The sequence below is a fragment of the Mus caroli genome, unplaced genomic scaffold (assembly GCF_978045245.1).
Source record: "Mus caroli unplaced genomic scaffold, Mus_caroli_1 scaffold_1, whole genome shotgun sequence".
Taxonomy (NCBI): Eukaryota; Metazoa; Chordata; class Mammalia; order Rodentia; family Muridae; genus Mus; species Mus caroli.
The window spans coordinates 162,150,379-162,173,965 of NW_028227256.1; the positions used below are offsets into that span (position 1 = coordinate 162,150,379).

Below are 23,587 nucleotides of genomic sequence, written 5' to 3' on the forward strand. Positions count from 1 at the left end.
TGTTCTGTCTCACTGAGGGCACCCCTACCCTATACTGTAGAATTCTTGGAATGATAGAGCACTTGGGAAGACCCAGCTCACATGTCAAGATGTCGCAGAGCGCAGTGTTGAACATGACCAGCTTCCCAGTCTTTCCATCCTTATTGGCTGAAAATCCACCCTTATTTTCATCCACCGAGCCCCTGAACAGCTTCCCACACAGCTCTTATGGTGATGACACAGCAGAAAACATGGCGAGGCTTCTGCAGTGGCTGCAGAAAAGCCTGTCCCTGGAGCGACCTGGCCAGTCGTGCAAAGAGCTAGCTTCTTATCAAAGACCTTCCCAACACAGAGATGGGTTCCCAAGGCACCCTGCCATTTTCAAGGTCAATCTTGTAGGCCCAAGAACAAAACCGAAGGGATGCAAAAATGAGCTTTTTCTCATTAATCCCACTTGCAAGACTGAAGAAAACCTAAAAATACCCAAAATTCAGGGGAGACGTAGCAACTGAGTCTCATGGAGTCCACAGGGGCTGCCGACCCACTGTGTCAAGGACAACTGTGAGAGCAGCTTGTTGAGAAAGAAGTCACTCTGCTTTGCCCCTGCAGCGTTTATTTTGGAAAAAACCCAAGTTTGTGGTTGGTAAGCTATTGGAAGAGACTGTGCCTGTAGATTTGATGCCACTGTCTCTAGGCAGAACTTACATTGTGGAGGGGATTCCAGCAGACCAGACCACTGGGAGATATATATATATATATATATATATATATACACATATATATGTGTGTATATATATATATATATATGAGGGAGGAAACCCCGTGGGCAGAATCAGGGAAAAAAAACAAAACTTAAGGAATAAGTAGGGTGTAAGTAGCCTCAAGAGGGATGAGACTTGGCTGGAGTTTGATGGTTTCTGCCTATAATCCCAGTCTGGAGATAGGCAGGAGGATTACACATCTGAGGAAGAAAGAAAAGCGAGTAAGAGGACTCTTAAGACTGTTGCGGTGACCATTCCTCATAGCCAGTGTACCTCAAACCCCCAGAACAGTTTGCAAACAGTTCATCGTGGCAGGTTTTAAATCAGAACTTCCTTTACTATTAAAAAAAAAAAGAAAGAAAGAAAAGAAAAAGTGCTGCCCCTTAGCTGCCAACTTGTATGATAAATGCCAGGTATACTGGGAGTGGGGAGTAGGAGACAAGCTTGCTTGCTTTCTTGCCCTTGCCTGGTCTTCCTTGGGTAGATTTCTCCCCTTCTCAGGTGAGTTCCTCAGCTCTGCGCCGGTCAGGCATGCAGGGCCATCGTAGCATCTCCCTTTAGGTTCCTTAGAATCATCCCTGTTCCCACCAGAGCTAGTGTTGCCTTGGGAGAACATGATCTCAGCCCACTTATGTGGGACCCATTTCTGTCCCTGGCTCACCTCAAGCTCCACCTGCCCAGCCAGTCTCCACAATCTGGAGCTGTCTTATGCATTTCACCATCTTCCCATCTAGAGCAGCCCTGGGAAAGACGAGACAGAGAGGTATTCACATTCCCCTCTTCCAGGTCCGCCAGCTTCTCCACTTTGGTCAAGGCACTTGTTCTCCAGGGCTGTTCCCAGGGCTGTTCCCAGAGCTGTAAAATTAGAGCGATACATTGTAGCCAGGATTAAAAGAAGGATGTGGGAAAGTGTTAAGCACAGTGCCTGGTGCATAGCAGGAGCTATTAAGTAGCTAGCTTAACTATAATTCCTTCCACGTGACCTTGCCTAACCTTGAGGCTATTGGTATGACTTTATGACTGACCATCTTACTGTGATACTTAACTGGGACTCTGAGCTCACCTGGAAGGTCACCCTGACTAATTCCCCACCCTCAATGCCACCTTTTCCCTCTCTTCCCAACGTGCTTCCTGCTCTATGACCTCGGCTAACTCAAGTAATGAATAACTCAAGCACATAATGTCCCTTTGGAGTGTACTGGGCTGGGCTTTTGTTCCAGGGCCCCTTCTGTGAAGGGTGCTGTACCAGCAGGTTGAAATCGAAATGTGTGTGGTTCTCCAGAGGGAGGGGTGCCTCCAGCAGGTGCAGTACACAGCTGGGTGTGGACCAAGAGCTCTGTTCCCGCAGTACCTGTGCAAGTTCACTGGAGAAAGAGTGTATTCAGCTCAGTATACGGGCTCAAGGAGAGAACAACTGTCAGACCTCTTTCTGTGCTGGCTAGGGAAAAGAGATGGTTCTGGTATCCTATGATTGGTTCTGCCCAAGGTTAATATTCTGTGTGGGTGGACAGAGGTGAAGCATTAAACAGACTTGACAGCCAGAACTGACTGGGGCAGGGCGTTATCCAAGAGAGGATAACAGATTCCAACTCCTGAAAACAGCCAGTTGCATTTGTAGTTGACAGAGCATTTACCTGGGGGGCAGAGACAGGGTCCCCCAGGTAAAAGCAGGATGAGATAGATATTCCTGACTGCAGCAAGATGGCCATCCAGAAACGGGGTTGAGAAGAAGAGACTGAACACGTCACCTATAAGATTCTTCTGCCCCTAGCCAGGGAGACTAAAATGGAGGTGCCCGCAAAGGGAAGAGTGCGACTTGGCAGCCTGCTTGAGAGAACCAGAGCCGAAAACAGAACTCCCTGGAGCAGTCGGTTCTCTAAAGCCCTCTGGCAAACAGAATGCACTCAGGCTCTGCAGAGGCTGCGGAAGGCTGAGCTGCCAACCCCACGTTCACACACTCACACACGTGCTCACACACAGCGGGGTTCTTTTCGGCCAGCCCCGGAGTATTTTAAGTACAGAGTGGAGGGGCTGAGGGGATGAGTGCCGAGGTGACTCATCCTGGCAGCAGAAGCTGTGTGCACTGCAGAAGAAAATGGCTCAGTGGCAGGCCGTGGGGAAAGCAGCTGGGGTGTACAGTTCTGCAGTTGGAGGGCTTGGGAAAAGGCTGTGGACCGGTCAACGTGGCTGGACTGTAAGTGGACAAGAGGCAGGGTTGAATACCCTCATCATCCATCAAGAAGGACTCCTGATTAGTCCACAGGGTGTCACTCTGCTTTATAATGGTTGCCTCATGGTTACTAGAGAAACTATTCTCTGAGAGGGCTCCGGTTTCAGACACCTTGAATGGGCAAATGGAGACTAATAGGCACTGTCCTCCACCGCTTCCATTTGTGGTCTTTCTGACACGTTTCTATATCCCTAGGTCTGAAATGGAAGCTATGACCTATATGAGGAAAGTATGAAAATAACAAATAGAGACCCTGTAGCCTAAGGATCAAGACTCTAGCAATCCTAATAGTCCAGAAGGTCGGACAAGAGGACTAGAAGTTCAAAGTCAGCTTCTGCTGCATAAATCTGAGGCTAAGCTAGCTCCATGAGACCTTGCCTCAAAACCCCAAAGAGACCTTTTTAACCTAGGTTCTTTGGAAAGTTGTATTTTTCTTACCGTTAGTTGGAGGCCCAGGATGCTGCTTGGCTTGGAAGCTGGAAGATAATTTTCTGCTGTTCTGTTTCCTAACTGATGAATCCACAAGATATCTGTGTATTGAGACAAGCTAAACTTCTCCATCTCCTTCCATCTTAGGGCCTATATGGTGGAGGTGGCCGCAACCAAGAGAAAAACGATATATAGAGAACGGTGTTTGTTTTGTTCTGGCAAAACAGAGGTGAGTGGTGTCGCCAACAAATCATGACTCACCCATATGTTTGGAAGACCCGTGGGTTACTGGTACCAACACTCACTGGAGCTTTTGGATGACCTGAGCTGCTCCTTCGCACCCCAGTCAGGGCTGGACTGATTGAATTCCTCTAGAGTATTTGCACCAAAGAAGGCATCTTCTCTCAGCTTTAGAAATAAAGCCGTTGGCCTGAGTACGTATGTCGCTGGTAGAGCACTTGTCTAGATGTGTATGTAGGCTCAGTTGCCAGAAGTAAGGGTGAGGGTCTGTAAGGAGTAGTGTCAAGGTAGCCCAATTACTGAGGAGGTTTGCTTTCAGGCAGGAGCGATAGTTTTCTCAAAATAAATATATATGTAAATTCATTTCCAGAATCTTCCATCTGTTTACAAGACAGTTGTGTGGAGGGGCTAGAGAGGTGGCTCGGTGTTTAAGAATAGCACGCATTCCCTCCAGAGAGCCTGAGTTCAGTGCTCATCACACACATCGAGCAGCTCCCAATGGCCTAAAACTCTAGCTTCCTCCGGAGCCAGTGCCTTTGGTCTGTGCAGGTCCCTGCACTCCATTGCACATACCTACAACAGACATACCCCTAAACTTAATTGTTTTTAAGTCAAAGGTGGATTACTTTCTGAAAGGGCAATCTAAAGGAGAAGGAAGGTTCTTCTACAAGCATTCTAGGAAAGTTTAGGGACAAAAGTGGATAAGAGGGAGAGCTGGGGTCATTTATGACCTTATTTGGATTTTTTTTTTTTTGAACCTCTAGGACTTTGGAGTCTTCTAGAGATAAAAGAGAATGTCTCTTTGTGTCGACTTAATCTTCAGCTTCTCACTGCAGATTCAGACAAAGGCCAGAAGATAATGGTGGTGCTCCTGAACAGAGGTCTCCTGGTTCAAACTTCCATCTACTGGAACAAGGTCAGTGATCCTCCAGGGACTCTCAACTCCCTATCTACGCACTCTCTACAGCAAAACATCCTGTGCTTGGGAAAGTCTGAGCTGAACCCTAGCTCCTGTGGCTTCTGCTCAATCGTAGTTCCTTGTTTGCAAGAATGAGAGTCAAACAGCAAGCCTTGTGCATTTTGTAAAGATAGAAAACAACCCTCCCAGCCCCCCATTTTACAGTATTTGGGTTTGGCTTTTTTTTTCTCTTCTCTTCTCTTTTCTCTTCTCTTTCTCTTCTCTTTCTCTTTCTCTTTCTCTTTCTCTTTCTCTTTCTCTTTCTCTTTCTCTTTCTCTTTTCCTCTTCCTCTTCCTCTCCTCCCCTCCCCCTCCCTCCCCTTCCCTGCCCTCTCCTCTCCTTTTTTTCTTTTCTTTTCTTCCTTCCTTTCTCTTTCTTTCTTTCTTTCTTTCTTTCTTTCTTTCTTTCTTTCTTTCTTTCTTTCTTTCCTTTTTTGTAATTCTTGTTATTTGTTTGGTTTCGTTGTTGGTGTGTTTGTTTGTTGGCTTTCGAGATTTTGGGTTTCTCTGTGTAGCCCTGGCTGTTTTGGAACTTGCTCTATAGACCAGGCTGGCCCCAAACTCAGAGATCTGCCTGCCTCTGCCTCCCGGATGCTGGGATCAAAGGTGTGCACCACCTGGCTTGGCTTATATTTTAAAAATATTGTGTGAGTGTTTGCATACATGTGTATGCACTACATGTATGCCTGGTGTCCAAGGAGACCAGAAGTGGGCATTGCAGCCTCTGGAATTTGAGTTTCAGGCATCTGTGAGCCTCCACATAAATGCTGAGACCCAAACTAAGATCCTTTGCAAAAGCATCAAATATTGTTAATGTTTGAACCATCTCTCCAGCCCCTTGGGCTTTTTGTTCACTGGTTTTGTTTTTGTTTTGTATGTAGCTCTGATTGGCCAGGAGCTCATTATATAGGCCAGGCTGGTCTTGAACATACCGAAAGCCACCTGCCTCTGCTTCTGCAGAGCACAGACATGTAAGTTGTTCTCCACCACGCCCAGTTCATTTGTACTTTTGGTAAAAGAAGGCTGGCATTTCTTCAGTTCTTGTGTGGGATGGTATCTAATGTCCTTCGTTATGTTTGCTGTTTTCTTCTGCACAGACCCTTACCTATTGCTGCCTTTCTTAAGAAGCTACTCCGTTTCCAAGGAATGTAATATCCAGAGAAGCTAACACCCACTATAAATTCTAGAATTCACCTACGCTTGGCTGTGTCCTACCCAAATGTTTCCTCTAACCGTGTCTCTGACTTCCTGTGTCCTTGTCTGATGCCTATAATTTTTATGGCCCTGCCTTTCATGATCCTGCAGCCGCAGTTCCCATTGCTGGCTGGCAAGACTTCACTTTCAGCCTGGACACTGGGCAGAAGGAGTCAGATTGACTCAGGGCACATTTTCCTAGCAGGTCATAGGTTGCTGGGAAACCTAAGCCTCAACGTGAGGCCTGGGTTCCTCCCTCCCCTGTAGCCAAGGCACTGAGAATCCTCAGGATTGAATGGCTGCTGAGCCACACAGGTAAGCAGCCACAGATCAAAGGGCCTCCCATATCACACCTCTAATGTGCCTCCTTTCTTCTTTCTAAGGAACTGTACCTATCTAGCTCACTCTGAAAATACTGCATTTTGATGTGCCTAGTTTTAAAGTAGGTGATGAAAACAAGAGAATTTTGCTTTTATTTGACTTTCAAAGGAAGAACTTGGAGACAGGAAAATGCAAAATAATTTGCATCAAGTAGATGACAGCTAAATCAAGTAGAAAGTCCTTTTAAGCAGACAGACTGTTGCAGTCCCTGTATCCCACTAAACCAGCTACTTAACACTTTTTTTCTCATAATAAATGGTAACAATGTTTCATACCTATCCTGCTATGGCTCCTCCCCTAGTAACGTCATAGAGATGCAAGCACATTTTACAGAAATGTATTTGGAAAATATGACAGCTTCTTTGTCCAGTGTGACACTACCCTCGAGGTCCTGCTGCCCACAGTAGTTACAAACCTTTTATCAGCTATCCACCTCCATCAACCAATAATCAGATGTATGCATGCGTGCACACACACACACACACACACACAGGCACACTCGAGCACACACACACCATACATATGGATCACCACCATCACCAGATTTGAAAGAAGGCAGCTAATTTTCAGGTGAGGGATGGAAGAAGGCCAGATGAGGAACATGACTGGAGAGAAGCCATTCTCCTATTCTCAGAAGCCTCAGACACAGTTTTTGCCCGTTTTCCGTCTTGGGATTCATCTCAGGTTGACTAGAGAAACTGCTGTGTATGAAGACAGAAGTGCTGTTGGGAGAGGAAAGAAGGGAGAGAAGGAAGGAGGGAAGGTGGGGAGATGAGGAAGGGAGGGCCTTGTGGTTTTATCGATTAGGGTGTATTTAGCTGTGAATAACAGAAATCCAAAACAGCAGTGCCTTCGGTGACATCAGATTTTATTTTCCTTCTGCAAGTTCAGAGATTGATGGCCCAAGACAATGGCTTTATCTACTAAGTTCTCAGGGATTGCTGCCCCTCCCTGTTTTCCTACCATCCCTCCTACGTGGCTCTTGCTTTAGTAGCCCAAGATGGTATTAGGCCACCAGTCATTATATTCTGATTGGAGGGAAGAATGAAGACAGAAGAAAATGGAAGTCAACCACCCTTTACAGAAATGTCTATCCTAGAAACTCTTTCTTTCTATCTCTCCGGTCAGAACTTGACCACAGGGCAACACTTAGGAAATTAAGAAGCTAAGAAATATGGCCCTTATTCTGGGTACCATGTTCAGCTAAGAACAAAGGATCCCATTTCTGCCTGGCCAGGAGGAGACAACAAGACTTGATAAACTCCGATGGGCTCCTTAACTCTGTAGTGTTACCCAGACTTTTAAAAAACACAAGCCCAGGAGGGCAAGCATTGTCTAACACTTTATTCTTCCAAAAACAAGAAAAGAAAAAAGGTAAGGAAAAACAAAAGGAAAAAATCTTTCTTTTTGTTGTGAGTAAGATAATCCCATTATGTATGTTACTAGAGAGGCCCAGGCTGCTAGGGTCAGTGGGGTGGTCCTTGAAGCTGTCTAGCAGGATCCTTAAGAGAGACCAGAAAGCAGAGGCATATGTGATGCACAGGGCACCATCACTGACTTGGCCAGTTGGCACGCCCAGCCCTGTGCATGTCCTTTCCTTGCTTCCCTTTGCAGCAGGAATCCCAGTGCCTGCCAGCCTCTTTGGGGGCTTCTGGGATTTAGACAGCTGTTGCCAATTCTTAGCACCGGAAGCAGTGACACAGGATCTACTCTGACCTGGAATGCAGAGGAAATGTCCACCGCGTAACTGACAGAGGGTCGTAAGCAGCATGCATTTAGCTGTGAATTAATAGCTGCTTTCGGAAAATCAATATTTCTTCAGTTCTTCTAGCCTTCTAAAAGGGTGAGGGCATTGAGAGAAAGAACTCTTGAAGGCAGCAAAAGAGTTGACCAAGGCTGGCCACGGATGACTGAAGACAGTCATTCCCGCCAGCTTCTCAGGTGTTCTAAACTCTCCTTGGTCCTCCACATTTGGAATATTCACCTTTTTTTCTAGGTTGGTTAACACCTACCGAGCCTTGGGTACAGACACCTTGGCTTCTGGGGCTGGGGGTGGGGAGAATGTCTGAGTCAGAGGTTTTCCCCGGGCTCTGGGCAATTCTTTGTGAACTTGTCACAGTTGTCTCTCTTCACTCACTTGTATGATCACTTGCTTAAACTGTAAATTCTTAAGAATGGGTTTCACCCTATTCATTCCGGTACCCGGTAGGAACACATAGTGTGCCCACAGTTAACTAGGCTGAATGAATGAGGCTGCTTCCCTTGAATGTCTCCACCCCTCAGGTAGCTGCAAGGTTTCTCGGTGTAAATGATGAGCAGTCTGCCTCCCATTGGCCCGGCTGACCTCCTTAACGGGAAGCTCCCTGACCTTTATCCCACTTTTACAAATAGATGTTCGCAGTTTAGAAATCAGCATGTGAACAAGCGTATTAGGTAACTGGATTTGTTTATTTATTTAAAATAATTTTGTGGTGGTGCTAGGGACAGAACACACTGGACTGCATCTGTGCTAGGCCATATGCCCAGTGTCGGACACTGTTAACTGCTAAATTGGAGAAGCCCTACTGTAGGGTAAGAGAGGAGGTGGGGAGACGGTACAGCTAGGGGACTACTTAACACCATAGGAATGAGCCAGGACTGAGGCTGTGGCATTCAAGAGCCACCTCTGTGTAAACAGGGGGGAATGAATGGTAGTATACTGCTTTGCACGCTGAGGTTTGAAAACAGCAGGGAAAGTCTGAAGGCCGCTGTTAAATGAGGTCGGGGAGTCAGGCAGTATGAGGATAAATGGCATTCCCTGCAGATTCACTTAACACTGCTGCACAGAGGGGTTTAAAGAAGTGGACTTGGAGCCAAGCAGTGGTGCAGTATGCCTTTAATCCTAGCACTTGGGAGGCAGAGGCAGTTAGATCTTGAGGCCAACCTGGTCTACAGAGTGAGTTCCAGGCTAACCAGGGCTACACAGAGAAATCCTATCTTGAAGAAGGGGGAGGGGGAGAAAGAGGAGGGGGGAGGAAGAAGAAGAGGAGGAAGAGGAGGAGGAGAAGGAGAAGAAGGAGTATTAGCGGTGGTGGTGGTGGTGGACATGGCTGTGGTTGTTATAAGTGGCTTGTTATGTTATCTTCCCTAGGCTGATGACTGAGTGTTCTTAACTCGGGGCCCTCTGACTCAGGAACAGAGTCCTCTCTGGAGCCCTGAGTCTGATTTCAGGGATCCAAACTTACTAAGGTATACATAAGGTTACCTATGAGAGATATTTAAAGCAGGCCACTGGGAAAGGTTAATCTTTGTTTTCTCAAAGACAAAAACAAGACGTTGGCCATCTATATGGTCTCATGTGCCGCTTAACAAAAAAGGGCACAGAAGTTCACAGCAAGTCACATGGAGCATGTGTGTGGTTCTCACTGCCTACCCCTCTGCCCGCCCGTTTTCCCCTTCAATTCCAAAGATCTCTTCCTCTTCCTAGATTCCTTGTCTCTCCCTGCCTCCTTGGAGGCTAGTTCTTATCTTTTCAAGATCCAAGGTTCTTTACCTTCCAGAGATTCCTCCCTCAATTCCCCACCCACCTTCTCTCAGTGCCCTGGGACCCTGCACCTTAGAAACAAACAAACAAAACAAAACAAAACAAAAACAAAGAACAAAACCCAAAAAACTTCTCAATGGACTAGCGACTTAGCCCAGTCTATCCACATGATAGGAGGACTCTAGCCAATTGCCTCCATATGTCCACATGTAGCCCTTGACATATACACGACAGACAACAGACAGACAGACACACACACACACACATAAATAAATAAATAAATAAATAAATAAATAAATAAATAACAAAGTAAATGCAAAAAGCAAAATTAAGGGGTCTGCATGGTGGCTTAGTGTGTAAATACACTTGCTGCCAAGCCCGAAGACCCGAGTTCAATCCCTGGGACTCACATGGTTGAGGGAGAAAACTAACACCCACAAGTTGTTCTCAAATTCCCATGTGCTCACCCATACATATTTAAATGTTAAATACTGAATAATTTTTTTTTTAAACCTCAAGATTTGGGACAATCACTGTCATTTTTCTTCAATTTATTTATTTATTTATTTATTTATTTATTTATTTATTTATTGTGGGTGTGTTTCCTGCACAAAGTGTATGTTGGGGGCAGGTGAGTGTGCCCATGCACACATGAGGTGGGCATCTTATTCACTTGAGACAGGTCTCTCACTGCACCTAGAATAGGCTGATAGATAGCAAGCCCCTGCCATCCTCTAGCCTTGCCCTCCAAGGTGTTGGGATGATAGGCTTAGAGAGCTGACAGCCCAGCTTGGCTCCTCCTCCTTGTGCAGCGACTGCTCTTACCAGTAATCCATCTCCCCACCCCCATCGCTGTCGTCTCTCTTTTAAAAATCAATCACTGTATAATTAGCTCACTATATGCCCCACTCTTATTATTTAATAGCTCTACTAAAACCAAACATAACACTGCCATAAATTGATATATTAGCTGTGGTCATGAATCAAGATAAAAATTTAAACCATGAAATAGGAGAATAATCCCTTGCTAGTTAGCTATGGGAACAAGCGGGTCACCGATATTCTTCCATGATCTCTGCTTCTGTGCCTGCTTCCAGGTTCCTGCCTCTGCTTCCCCAATGATGCCCTGTAACTTGTAAGTAAAAATATTACCCCACTACACCTCCTGTTGCTTTGGGTCAGTGTCTCATCCCAGCAACAGAGAAGCAAACCAGAACAAAGCCCAAAGAGGCTCAAATGCAGGACTCAGAGGATACCCAGGAAGCAGCAGCAGCAGCAGAGGCTAAATACTGAACACACTGGGGTCAAGGACAGTCCCACTCGCCTGGGAATGTTCAAGTGTCAAATGCAGTGCCTGGAACTCAGGAACTCTAGGCAACATTTATCAAAAGGGGAGAAGAAAGGATTGTCACTCTTAGCCAGGGGCCCACTGAGTCAATGCCAAGCTGCCGATCAAAGGAACCCTCTGAACATAAAAGCTCTGAATAGCTAATTGCCTGGCCAGGTGTTCAGTGGACGGGTGTGGGCAAGAACTAACCTTTGTCTTCTTGCAGTTCAGGATCCACCCATCTCAGCTCTTGGGATCGTCCAACGAAAGGTCCCTTAGAGATCTCTCCAGGTATAGCTACGGAAAAGAAAGTCTTAACAAACAGAATGCAGGATACTTCAACGAAAAGTCCCTTTTCTAGACTTAACCGTAAATATTTCTCTGTGATGCTTGGGAAAGCATGTGGGCTTTGGGGACACAGGCATCATCGAGTGCGGTGAAAGTCACTGGACTACTTGAGTCTCCATGGTCTCATCTTGGAGATAGGACAGTTACATTCTTCTTGTGAGAACCTGAGCTCTTTGATATAAAAGGACTTAGCCGAAGTTTGGAAGGATACTTCCCACTCACATTTAAGATCTTTAAAGTCCAGCGTTTCTGTCTGTTTTGTACCTCCTGGTTCTCAATGCCTGACTCCAAATCAGCACTAAGATTTGTTAAATAAATTATGTATTTGTTTGCTCACCCTGCGACAGGGTGGAGATGCATCCCAGTATTTTGAATATACCAAAATACTCTAACATCGAGTATTCATTAACATCTGGCAACTGACTATCACATGCAATATAGACTTCAAGCAGGCGCAGACAGTGCACAGTATGTGTCAAAGGATCTCAGACTCTCGCCCCCACCCTGCCAGCAACAGCAGCAACGGAAGCACCTAGAAGTTTATTAGAATTAATTCTTGGGCCCCAGAAGGGTAGCAACCCATTTTAACAAGTCCTTTAGTTAAAGGTAATATACACTAAGAACCCCCGGTGCAAGCAAAAGTCTTCTTTTTTTGTTTGTTTTTTGTTTTTTCCAGACAGGGTTTCTCTGTGTAGCCTTGGCTGTCCTGGAACTCACTTTGTAGACCAGGCTGGCCTCGAACTCAGAAATCCGCCTGCCTCTGCCTCCCGAGTGCTGGGATTAAAGGCGTGCACCACCATGCCCGGCTGCAAAAGTCTTCTATGCTGTAATTGCAATGTGACATCTTGCACTTACAATATGTAGCACATTGGAAATTTTAGGATAGGACAGAGCTCATGACCCCTGCATTAGCTTCTGCAGCTACCTCCCTCACCACAAGATCTGCAGATGTTCCTAGAAGTATGTCTAAGCCTATGATCAGGGTACCTCAGACGGCAGAATGAATTGACTGGTCATCGGCTCAATGGCAGCTTCCTCCATGAACTGGCCCATCATTCTTGTGTAGTTAAAACTAAGTTGAGGTCCCAGCAACCTGAATATACAATGGCTCCGAGAAAAAAGCAATCATCTCCTTGCATATCAGCCTAGAAGTGAGGTCCCTTGTCCTTCCAAGTGCCGCCTTCACGTCCTCCTCTGGTGGTGGCCTCCTCAGCGCGGCAGACAGAGTCATTAGCACACCTGCATTCCATCTTACTAAGCCATTCAAACACAGACCGAATTCTCTGTTTCTTTTCATCTAGTATTAAAGAGAAGTTGTGGGAAGACAATGAATTCTCCTGGTGTCACATTATAAGGCTTCTCAGAACAAAGTCCTGTCATGATTAATGACTGAATCTGTTCCCGGCAGTCCCCATTCCCCCTCAAGGCTCTGTCTACAAATAAAGAATATAATTGAAAGCCAGACAATGGTGTCCAACACCTTAAATCCCATCACTGGTAAGCAGAGGCAGGTAGATCTCTCTGAGTTTGAGGCCAGCCTGGTCTACAGAGCGAGTCCTAGGACAGCCAGGGCTAACAGAGACAGAAATCCTGTCTCAAAAAAACAAAAGTTTTAAAATTTTAAAAATTAAGAAAAAAAAACATATATAATCAAAACAAGGCCACATGAACTTTTCTTTTTTGCTGAGATACAACGATGAGTGGCCCTAACATAAGCTACTTTACTGAGATATACTGAAATTAACTTTTGAGCTCAAGCTTTAAAAAACTAGACAAACAGATTCTGACACCCACCTTTTAGTTATTAGTGGCCTGGGCAATTACTTAGGCTTTGTTTTTCTCTGTTAATTGCTCGTTACTTAATTTGAAGATAGAAAGCACCTAGCAGTGCCTCGTATGTAACAGCCATTCATCTGGTGATAGCCCCTCCCCTACCTTTCCACCCTTCCTTTTCCACTGAATATTATGAAATTATAATTTCATCTGTTTCACCCTATTATTTCACTGAAACGTATTAAATATAGTGTGGCTTTCCTTAGGGCGACATAAAGAAACATCTATTCAACACAGCTAGGGTACCAGCAGTCCAGACCAAAAAAAAAAAAAAATTATTCCACCCAAGTTCAACTTGGTGGACCAGTAGTTTCTTGGCATTGCTTACAAGAGTATGGCCAACTCAAAAGCCGCTGCCAAAAGCCACCAAAAAACGCCCTACACTAGTATGGCCATGGGTCACGAAAGCTCATTGCCATGGCAACGATTTCACATCATCAACCTTCTACCTCTTCTGTAGCAAGTCCCCCAGTTCCCCACGCTCACATGCAGCTGAGGGCCAATGGCAAGCAGCGAGTAGAAGGTAGGTGGTATCTGAGCAGTGTCTGAGGGGTGCCTCCCCCTTCTCCATAGGAATGTCAAAAGCCGCATTTTCATCGCCACACGCTTAAGCCTGCACCATTGTTCTGCTTACCCTGCTGATGTGTCTGTGGCCAGATACTCCACTGGTCACTCCACAATTCTCCATGAAGGTCTCTGGTCACATCATGTCTGGAGGAACTAGCTCTAGTACAACAAGTATACGAAGAGGGGCTCACGGAAGAGTAAGTGCGCACTCCTTCCACGGTATTAGCTTGCCCCTTTGTGTGAAGAAAGCTACCTGTGTTGAATAATGCACTCACTAGGGCTTAGTCTACAGGCCTGGGAGACATTTCCATCCCAGCAGAATAAGATGGTGGGATCCCCTGTCTTCGCAAAGAGGGATGACAGGATGTGAAGGAAGAAAAACAGCTCAAGGACCACAGCCAGCCAAGCAAACCCTACTACGTGGTGCAAAATGGAAATGTGAGGCACTTGTTATATATAATTTTAAAGCCCAAGAGGATGATAACCTAGCACTAAACAGAACCTGGAGGTGCTCTGTGTGCTGTGAATGTGTAACTCCACAGGTTACACCCTTGGGAAGCCAGCCCTGAGCTGGGGCCAGGGTGAAACTGGTATTCTAAATCATTCTGTATGAGGCTTTTGGCTTTCCCAGGACAGCTCATGATACTAGAAGTGTGTGTGTGGGGGGGGGGAGGGGCTGTTCCTGTTTTTGACAGCAGGGTGGGGAGTCAGATAAGCCTCAAGAAGAGATGATGTACTCCATCCAGGCTTTTTAGTCCCATGTAACACTTGGATGCATTTGTCGTACTCAGCTCCACTTTCAGCTATGTAACAGGAAAGGATGGCCACTTATTCGTTCAAATATTCACTTTGTTGGCAAACCTCTGCAAAACATCGGCTACATGGCAGACACTGTGCTAGGCCCAGTAAGACAGTGATGGCAGTGGCATAGTTCTGCTTTCCAGGGTCCAATCCCAGGCATAAAGATGCAGGCTTGTAATCCTCTTCCCTGCCAAGGTTCTATAACCTTAGTTCTGAAGTCAAGGAGTCAGGTTGAGACAGCTTTAGGAAATGTGTAGAATATTATGTCTGTAGCTCATTGGAATTGCTCTCTGCCGAGCCTAGTTTCTAACTCAGGTTCTAGGGTGGGTCCACTGCAAATTTAGCCAGACATAAATTGCATCCTTCCACCAGCCTTAGATTACTACTTAGCAAACTGATAGACAATATCTCCTTTTAAAAGTGGTGTGAAGAAGAATTGACAAGGAAGCAAGTTCAATTCGGGGTGCCCACCTCTACTTGGACACACAGCTCTACAGAAGCACTGATGATCAACAGCCGGCAGGCAAGAAGGTCAGAATTATGCAGAGCACACGTCGGAATGCAGCACAGTTCGCTCTGTGTGTTTCCATGGTGACAGTGATAACAGCTTATATTTATAGAGCTTCTATCTCCAAGGAGCTCAAAGCACTTTACAGACACACTGTCTCTCTGATTTAGGGAGAAAGGAGGAGGAGGAGGAGGAGGAGGAGGAGGAGGAGGAGGAGGAGAAGAAGAAGAAGAAGAAGAAGAAGAAGAAGAAGAAGAAGAAGAAGAAGAAGAAGAAGAAGAAGAAGAAGAAGAAGAAGAAGAAGAAGAAGAAGAAGGAAAGAAAAGAAGGAAGAAGAAAGAGGAGGAGGAGAAGACAGAAGGGATAGAAAGAGGGAGGGTGAGAGAGAGATGCGGACAAATGATAGACAGCGGATGTGGTGTACTGTTATCCACATTTCACAGATGGCACAGACTTGGGAAGTCATTGACCAAGCATGTGATGGTAACCCAGTGACAGATGGCAGATTGGATTGGCATGATAGTTCATAGAACTCCTAAAACACTTGCTGCCTCGGGCAGATATCAGGGCTGAGCTACTATCTCCCAATAGTCTAGATCCGTTCAGTGTCATGTGGGCGATGAGATAGATACCTCTGTAAACATCAAAGGCATTTTCTCTTAACTATTGATGTGGAATGTACATGGACATTTGTTCTATGGAGATTTGGTGATAAGGTCTGAAGTCCTAACAGCAAGACAGCCAGCAGGCAAGCCCAGGGATGTAGGCCTAGGAGTCCTTATAACTTCTCATGGGAAGTTTTTCACACACGTTCACGCACTGCAGCAAGTGGCTTTGTTTCAGAGTGCCTTTAACACCTTGGAAAGGAGTGCTTCTTGGGTCTCCCTTCCTCTGGCTTGTTCCTGACTCTTGAGACCTGTGAGGAGGCTCAGAGTTATTTGAAGGCTGCAGTTGATGGAATTAAAAGTGAGCCTTACAAATCTCCTGTCTACTCTTCTGTGTATACAGATGTTAACTGAGAAAAGCCCACATCCTCTGGTGGAGATCTCACCCTTGTGGGTGGGTTAACAACTCCAGTTTCCTAACTAGAGGCTGCTCCTGCAGACTCTCAACTGCTCCACACTTCTTGCCCTCCTAGACTTTCTACTTACCTGCTCCACCATCTAGTCTTTGGAATATAGAAGCTATTTTCTCTTTAAAAGAAGACTCCATCTCCACAGAGCATTCAGTTAACCCAGCCAGCAGTCCCCATGGCAACGCTGAGAGACATGATCCTTTCTGCTGTAACTCCTCTGTGATCCCTTGCCATGAACAACTCACACTGTTTCAGAAGCCGGCGACCTCAGGGTTTGCCAAAGATGAGCTGTTGTCCAGTTGCCGTGTGTCCGTTTAGGCTTCAGGCACACCGAACTAAAGCCTTGGTTATTTGAGTAGTTAAATTCCAGGAAATTTAAATGTCTGTTCTCTGAAGACATATGATTCCTCCTACATATGAAAATAACTCAGCCAAAGGACATGTTGAAAAGGGAATGCTTTGCAGAGGGTCTTCTGGCCCTCCAAAACACCACACTGGATCCACTTTACCAGTTCCCAGAAACTCAACCATCCAGAGAGAGTAGGTCTCCCCTTCACTGTCCAAGTGGACTATAGTTACACTAAAGATCTTTCTGCTCCTCTAAGGGGCTAAGCTCCCTCTTAGCTTCTGGCCTTGGACTCTGAGGAGAAAGAAAGATTCCTGGTCATCTTCACACTATTCATCCCTAACCTCTGGTGAGTGGCCAAATTCTCTGTGGCTCTTCCCCAACTCACAGTCATAGCCTGTTCTTGCTTTACCTATGCCTAACCCTTCAGCACTCTCTTGGCCATGCCCAAGCCTATCCTCCTGCTAGTTCATCTTTCCTCAACACAACATTGGGCACACCCAGTAGCATTTCCTTATGTGAAAAGAAGTTTCTAGATATCATTGCAGATGCTTGTTGAATATAGGGGAAAAAAAAAAACAACAACAATCCAGAAGCTTACCTTTAGATTAAAAATTAATACTCTAGAATTGGAAAGATGGCTCAGTGGGTAGCGCTTGCCATGCAAGTGTGAAGAGCAGAGTTCATAGCTCTAGTACTACCATAAATGCTGGGTGGGCACAGCAGCCACGTGTAATTCTGGAGACGGGAGATGCCCACGGCAAGTTAGCGAGCTGGACTGCCCATGCCAGCAAGCTCTGGGTTCAACTGAGAGAGCTCACCTCAAAAAATCAGGTGGGGAGTGAGTGAGGAGATTCTTCATGTCAACCTCAGTTCTCCACACGCGTGTGCACTCTCCCATGTGAACATGGCAAGGGACCACATACACGCAGTGCACACATACACATGAAGAAAATTCAGTCTGGCCTTGCGGGGCACATACCCATAATCTCAGCACTCAAAGACTGAGGGACACAGACTTCCAAGTCTGAGGCCAACCCGAGTTACACAGCAAGAACGTGTCCCAAGAACCAAAACGAAAACCAAACCAAACCTCAACTCCCCCTGCAAAAAAAAAAAAAAAATCATAAAAGTGGTGTTAACTCTATTTTGCTTTTATGTGTAAGTAGAGTTTTAGTCTAGCAGAGCCTAGTGCTTTCGTGTTAAAGGCCTATAAATAAAGAGTAATATTTTAAAATAGTTTAAGCTGTGCTTACTTCCTTCCCCCTACCTTCATCTGTATCTGTGAACCAAGGCATGGGGTGGACAAACTACTTTTAACCAAGAAACAACACTTTCTAAAGTACTTCAACATTTATATAAATTTAGACCCACAAATATGTAAATATTGGATCCTAAAATTATCCTGCCACATTCTGATAAACTCAGCAAGAACTCAAAATTTCACACAAATTTCTCAAAGCATTTTAAATTGAAATTATATATCTATTAACCCAAAAGGTCTATAGGCCTAATTTTTAAAATTATAACTCTATATAATAGTAAATATATGAAAAATCCCTCCCCCATCTCTCTCTGAGACAGGATCTCACTATGTAGACCTAGGTGTCCTGAAAGTCACGATGAAGACCAGACTGGCCTGTAGGATCACAGAGATCCATCGACCTCTGCCTCTTGAGTGCTGGGATTAAAGTTATGCCCAACTACCAATGTAAACATATCTTCTTGCTAATAATAAATAGAATTGACCTTGGTAGTAGTTTGCATTCTTTTGTGTTTGTACCTCAGGGGAATTTAACATGATACTCTCTTGGGTTTTGCTTGACTTATCCTGAAAGCCTATTGATTGAAGAGAACATGGCCTGGGATGGCTGGGTGGGCACCTGGGAATCTGAACCTGCAAAGGTGGTCATAGCAGCCACCTTCATTGGCTTAGCAGGTGGACACTATAGTAATTTGTTACCTGGCTGCGTGAAAACAACCAAACCAAACCAAATAACTAGACTATATGCAGGCATTGATAGATTTTCTCAGAATGTCAAAGACCCACTGACCACAATGCCACACTAGGTTCAGTAGGAGAACTATTTCTATATGGATTCCATGTTCTCCAAAAGAACCATATTTAGTAGGAGAGGTGTTTGGCTTGCATCTCTGCAACGATGAGTTCAATGCCCTTCAGTCTCCCTACACACCTCATTGTGGCTCAGAAGGTCCCATACTTTCAGCCTACATCCTTAATCATTCGGGCAACACGTAAAGATCGTGATGATGCTCACGTTCCACCCCAACCTCGAGAATCAGAATTTCTGTAAACCAAATATAATCTCAGTCCCTTTCTCGAGGATATATAGCTAACTCACAAGATCTTTTTCATATCCGAACTATATAGTTAGTTAAGGTTTATGTACATAAGCACCCATGGCCCATCACTATAGTCAAAAGAGTAAATATATTTATATATTCTTTATAATCTTCCCCTCTGTCTCTCATACAAGCAGCATCTGCTTTCTTTCAGTATAGATTAGCTTGCCCTTGCTAGAGTTTTATATAAATGTAGTCATAGAGTATAAACTTATTTTAAAAGAACCTGACTTTTTCTTGCCAGGGTTATTTTGAGATCCCCCCTGTATTGTTTTATATAATATGCATATTTTCCTGTAAGCCCTCCCACTTCCATGGTCAGACTTAAAACAACTAGCCAAGCCCTATGCTCCCAAAGCTCCTGGCATCTCATTCAAAAAGGTCCTGAATCAGTTCACGCGGGACCTTAGGATACATTGGTTCGGCCAGGTGCATGTGTCTTTCAGCTTACGGAGAGCCTCAGCATCTCTTCCTCCCAAGGTGTTCTCAGCTTCTTTAGGTACCACCCAGTGTTGTAGCATCACATGTCCTGGGTACGGAGGAGCCAGCCAGCCTAGTATACACATGTCATTTCTTACATGGGCTGAGCCCTGTGAGTTTCAGTATGTCATTCTCTAAGCAGATTTTCCAGCCCTGGTCACTGGAGTTAGCAAAGTTGGTACAGACCAGGTTCTCAGACCCCTGCTGCTTTGTTACCAAAAATATTCCTGCCACTGGACCTTGCTTTGGAAAATCTTTTACAAATAGAATTTCTTGGAAAAATATTTTAAATTTCCTGATCAAAGTCCGACGTGCTGTTGTTCTTCTGGCTGACAGTTTCCAACTGACTGGTCTTAGGCCCTGGTTTCCTTTTGGTTGAAGAAGGCATTTGAATACCTTTAAAAACTAGTAAAGGCTCATGCAAGCAAAAGATCTTGGGGTCTGGGGAGGTAGCTCAGCTGGTAGAACACTTACCTATCATGCCCAAAGCCTTGGATTCTATCCCTAGCATCTAACAAAAAGAGGCATGTAGTACACCTCTGTAATTCTAGCAGTTAGGAGGTAGAAATGGGGGAGGGGGAGGGTCAAAAGCCCAAATTTATCCATGACTATGTAGATTCTAATATATATATATATATATATATATATATATATATCCTATCAAGCTGGCCCAGAACTCACTTTGTAGCCGTCTCTGCTCTGCTCCTTTTCCATCTGAGCTTCCTCCACACTGGGATTATGGTGTGTACTTAAAAAAGTGTAATGTTTGATAAAATACTCAAATGCTTTAAAGGCATAAAATAAGATAATCATATTTATACACGAGAGCAAATGTTTTGATAAAGAAAGTTTCAGTGGATCTGTCAGGAAAGAGTGGATCTCTTGGAAAGCTGCCCAGCTTAGCCCACTGGCTGCTCTTCTGGAGGACCCAGGTTCAATTCCCAGCACCCACGTGGCAGTTCCCAACTGGCTGTAACTCCAGTTCCAGGTATTCCAACACCCTCACACAGATATGCATGGAGGCAAAACATCAATGCACATAGAATAAAATTAAATTAAATTAAAAAAAAAAAGCTGCCTGGGGAAAAGGCCACTTTAACAATGCTGATGAATGCAGGGGCAGGTATGTAGACATCTCTCATCTCACAGAACTTAGGATCTTCCTGTGCAGACACTTAGCAAACCTATGTTGTAAAGAAGGCTTAACTTTATCAAGTCAATTATGGGATATCTTTAGCAAGAATTGAAACCCCAAATAGCCTTTCTTTACAAAAACTATTGAACAATCACGCTGGGAAAGGGGACTGGAAAAGTAGGCGAGATTTATTGTTGGTGAACATTGGCCTTTTTATAGATTTAAAGTTTAACTTTTATATGGATATGTTGAAGGCAAAGTACAGACTCCAGGTGTACACTAGGCTCCCAGCAGGAAGGAACAATGATCTGTTCTGAGCACAAAGAGACACCTCTAGCACGGTCTGAGTTAGTAAAAGCTGCCCTTCAGCCAGCACAGGGAGACAGAGATACATGGCTGGGCCTCAGTGCTTTGCAATTACCCCAGTTAACATAGTAGGTTTCCTATAACTTAAATAGCTCAGATGTATAGCTACAAATGTGTTCAGCCAGTCACTTAAGGCAGGAAGGCCAAAGAAAAATAGTAACTATGTAATTAGTACATACCACTCCCAGATGAGGCTGATTGTCCACAGGTGGCCTGCCCCAGATGGTAATCTACCTCATGCCTCACAAAAATCTGAAATTTGTTATACTCTTAGTTTTTATCCTTTTGAAAACAAATATTGCTTTAAATAGTCAGTGTGGCTGTCATTATGTCCTCAGTGACCACAGTCATGGTCTTGACTTCTCCATGCGTCAGGCTGCCTGAGATCAGAATTCTGTCTCTATGGCTTCTTAGCCCAGTGATTCAGCTCCTTGTGAAATAGTGGCGTGTGTTTACTCTGTTTACACTGAGGCTGTGAAATGAAACCTTGTTCAGCCGTAAAGGTCATTGCCCTTCTTTTCCTAGAGGTGGAGTTGGTCTGATCACAGATCTTAGCAGCTTGGCTAGATCTTCACTGGAAACATATGTAGCCGAATATTAGCAGAGCTGTTGTATCTGGCATGGATCTGGAGTGATGGCACCTAAGCTTTGAAGTAGCCTTTTATCAGTGATTGTTATCTGAGATGTTAAGGGGTTATTCTTTTGAAGGATTCTCAGAGCCTTTGCATAACTTAGTCCGGAGACAGACCTGGGCAAACCAGGAAGTCTCCTCTGGCTGAGATTCGCTTAGATAATTGGTCTTTCAAGACAACCCCTAGATCAGATAAGTTTTGGTATGCGGAGATCGACTGGCTAACGCTGCTTTCTGTGTAACAGTAGAAAGAGCTTCTATGAAGCTGTCAGGACTTGGGCGGCCATCCCCATGCTGCTAAGAAGTCTAAATGCATCCTTCAGTGGCTCTCTGGTCTTCTATCTTTTTAGTTCTGTTCCCCAGAACACCGACACATACACACTGGAGTAGGACTGAGGAGATGGGGCAGTAGTCCAGAAGTTCCTATATCAGGTAGCTCACAACTGCACTGCCTGTAACTCCTACTCCAGAGCATACACACACACACACGAGTAAACATAAAATAAATATTGTTAAAAAGACATTTTGATAAGGAAACAGTAGGGATTTTTTTTAGTGGTCAAAACAATTAAATCTGCCTGGGAATTGAATGATTTAATAGCATCCTGTCTTGAAATACTTGTTAGTTTTTAAAAATCATTTGTATTATACATTTAAAAAGCCATAAAAGTTTACATGTACTTTTGTGAGTGAAGGGCATCTAGAAGAGAAGACCTTACTAAAAGTCTGGCTTGAACACTCAAAATGTAATCCTATGAACTTCAATATGAGATTCACAATTACATGTAGAAACTAGAGACTAAAAACGGACATTACCTAACATCCAGAGGACAGACTGTCTGGGATAAAAAACCTCCCTTAGCACCAAAGCTTGCCTGAGGCACACAGACCGGCTGTATTGACTTTGGCAATGCCTCTATCTTGTTAGGCCAATGAAGTTAACTGGCATTGAAAATTGAATTAGTAACACAACCCAGATCCCTCTGCCTCTCTCTTGTTTGGGTCATAGTTTGATCTGGATAGATGTGGCAAGACCCTCTTTTTTGCACTCATTCCTGCCTCATGTCTGGGTCAGGACCTGAACAGCCCCTACCCGAGGAGAGGCCAGCTGCCTGAGGATGCCATTCATCTTGGCTGTATATATCCACAGACACTTAGTGTCCATATAAGGAAGAGAGAACTTCTATTTACTCTGTAGAGTATGTTCAATAAATAGTATTTGTCTACAGACATATGTGTATCCGGTTAATCCAGTCTATAGGGGGAAAAGAAACACTACACAGCTCTAGCTAAAAAGATCCTGCAGTGGGTGAAAATGTTTCATCACCTGCTTGAGCAGCTCATAGGACAATCCTTTGACCTTGCCAAGCATGAAGGAGACAAGACAGATGTGCCCAGGGGAACCAGGAATGGTGGAGGGTTTAGAGGGCACAGATGCCTGTTGGGATTAGACTTGAGGGGGTCAGGAAAAGGTATGGGTTTCTGAAAGCCATAGGCTGTCTGACCTGAAGGAACCTTAAAATGTTCCCCATGAGCAGACACTTTTTGGGTAAGGAGGCACAGCAGCTGAAATGGGGAGAAGATGCACTAGAAAATGTGGCCAGTTAGGAGCAAAGCAAATGCCAGCATACAGGTTTCCTGACTTCCCATCCTGAAGTTTGGCATCAAACCCCACTGTCTTCTTTCTGCCAGAGCTTTGGACCTTGTTAGGAGACAAAGGACCCAAACCATAGCCTTGCTCCTGACTTCTGGCTGACCTTGAGCTACAGTTTCACTCTCCACAGAGGGCACAGCTCCTGGCTAAGAAGACCTTTCTCTAAGAGCTCACGTTTCCAGGAGAAAGGTGAGCCCTGGGTGCTTTCATTCCTGGAAGGAATGCCATGAGAGGGGTGTCTTTTCTGCTATGGGGGTTGGTGGGGTCTGTATGTTGCTTAGGTTCTTGGTTCTTGGACCTGTAGGCAGTTTTGTTTCCTGCCCACAGTCTATGAGGGTGACTGCAAGCACAGTTAGCAACAACCCCAGAAAGAAGGCAGATTATTCTCTCTCTCTCTCTCTCTCTCTCTCTCTCTCTCTCTCTCTCTCTCTTTCTTTTGGAAACAGGTACTCAAGTG

At 44.9% G+C, this 23,587-nt stretch overlaps 2 long non-coding RNA genes across 2 annotated transcripts; one reads left to right on the plus strand and one right to left on the minus strand.

Moving 5' to 3' along the window:
• Positions 1-353: 353 nt before the first annotated feature.
• On the minus strand, positions 354-2,156 carry LOC147006184 (uncharacterized). The gene is made up of 3 exons (XR_015048285.1): positions 2,092-2,156; positions 1,402-1,595; positions 354-940 (listed from the first exon to the last, which is right to left on the minus strand). It is a non-coding gene; the product is annotated as an uncharacterized LOC147006184 (long non-coding RNA).
• A 666-nt stretch (positions 2,157-2,822) lies between these two features.
• LOC147006185 (uncharacterized) lies at positions 2,823-4,528 on the plus strand. The gene is made up of 3 exons (XR_015046554.1): positions 2,823-2,934; positions 3,547-3,628; positions 4,404-4,528. It is a non-coding gene; the product is annotated as an uncharacterized LOC147006185 (long non-coding RNA).
• The last annotated feature ends 19,059 nt before the right edge of the window (positions 4,529-23,587 follow it).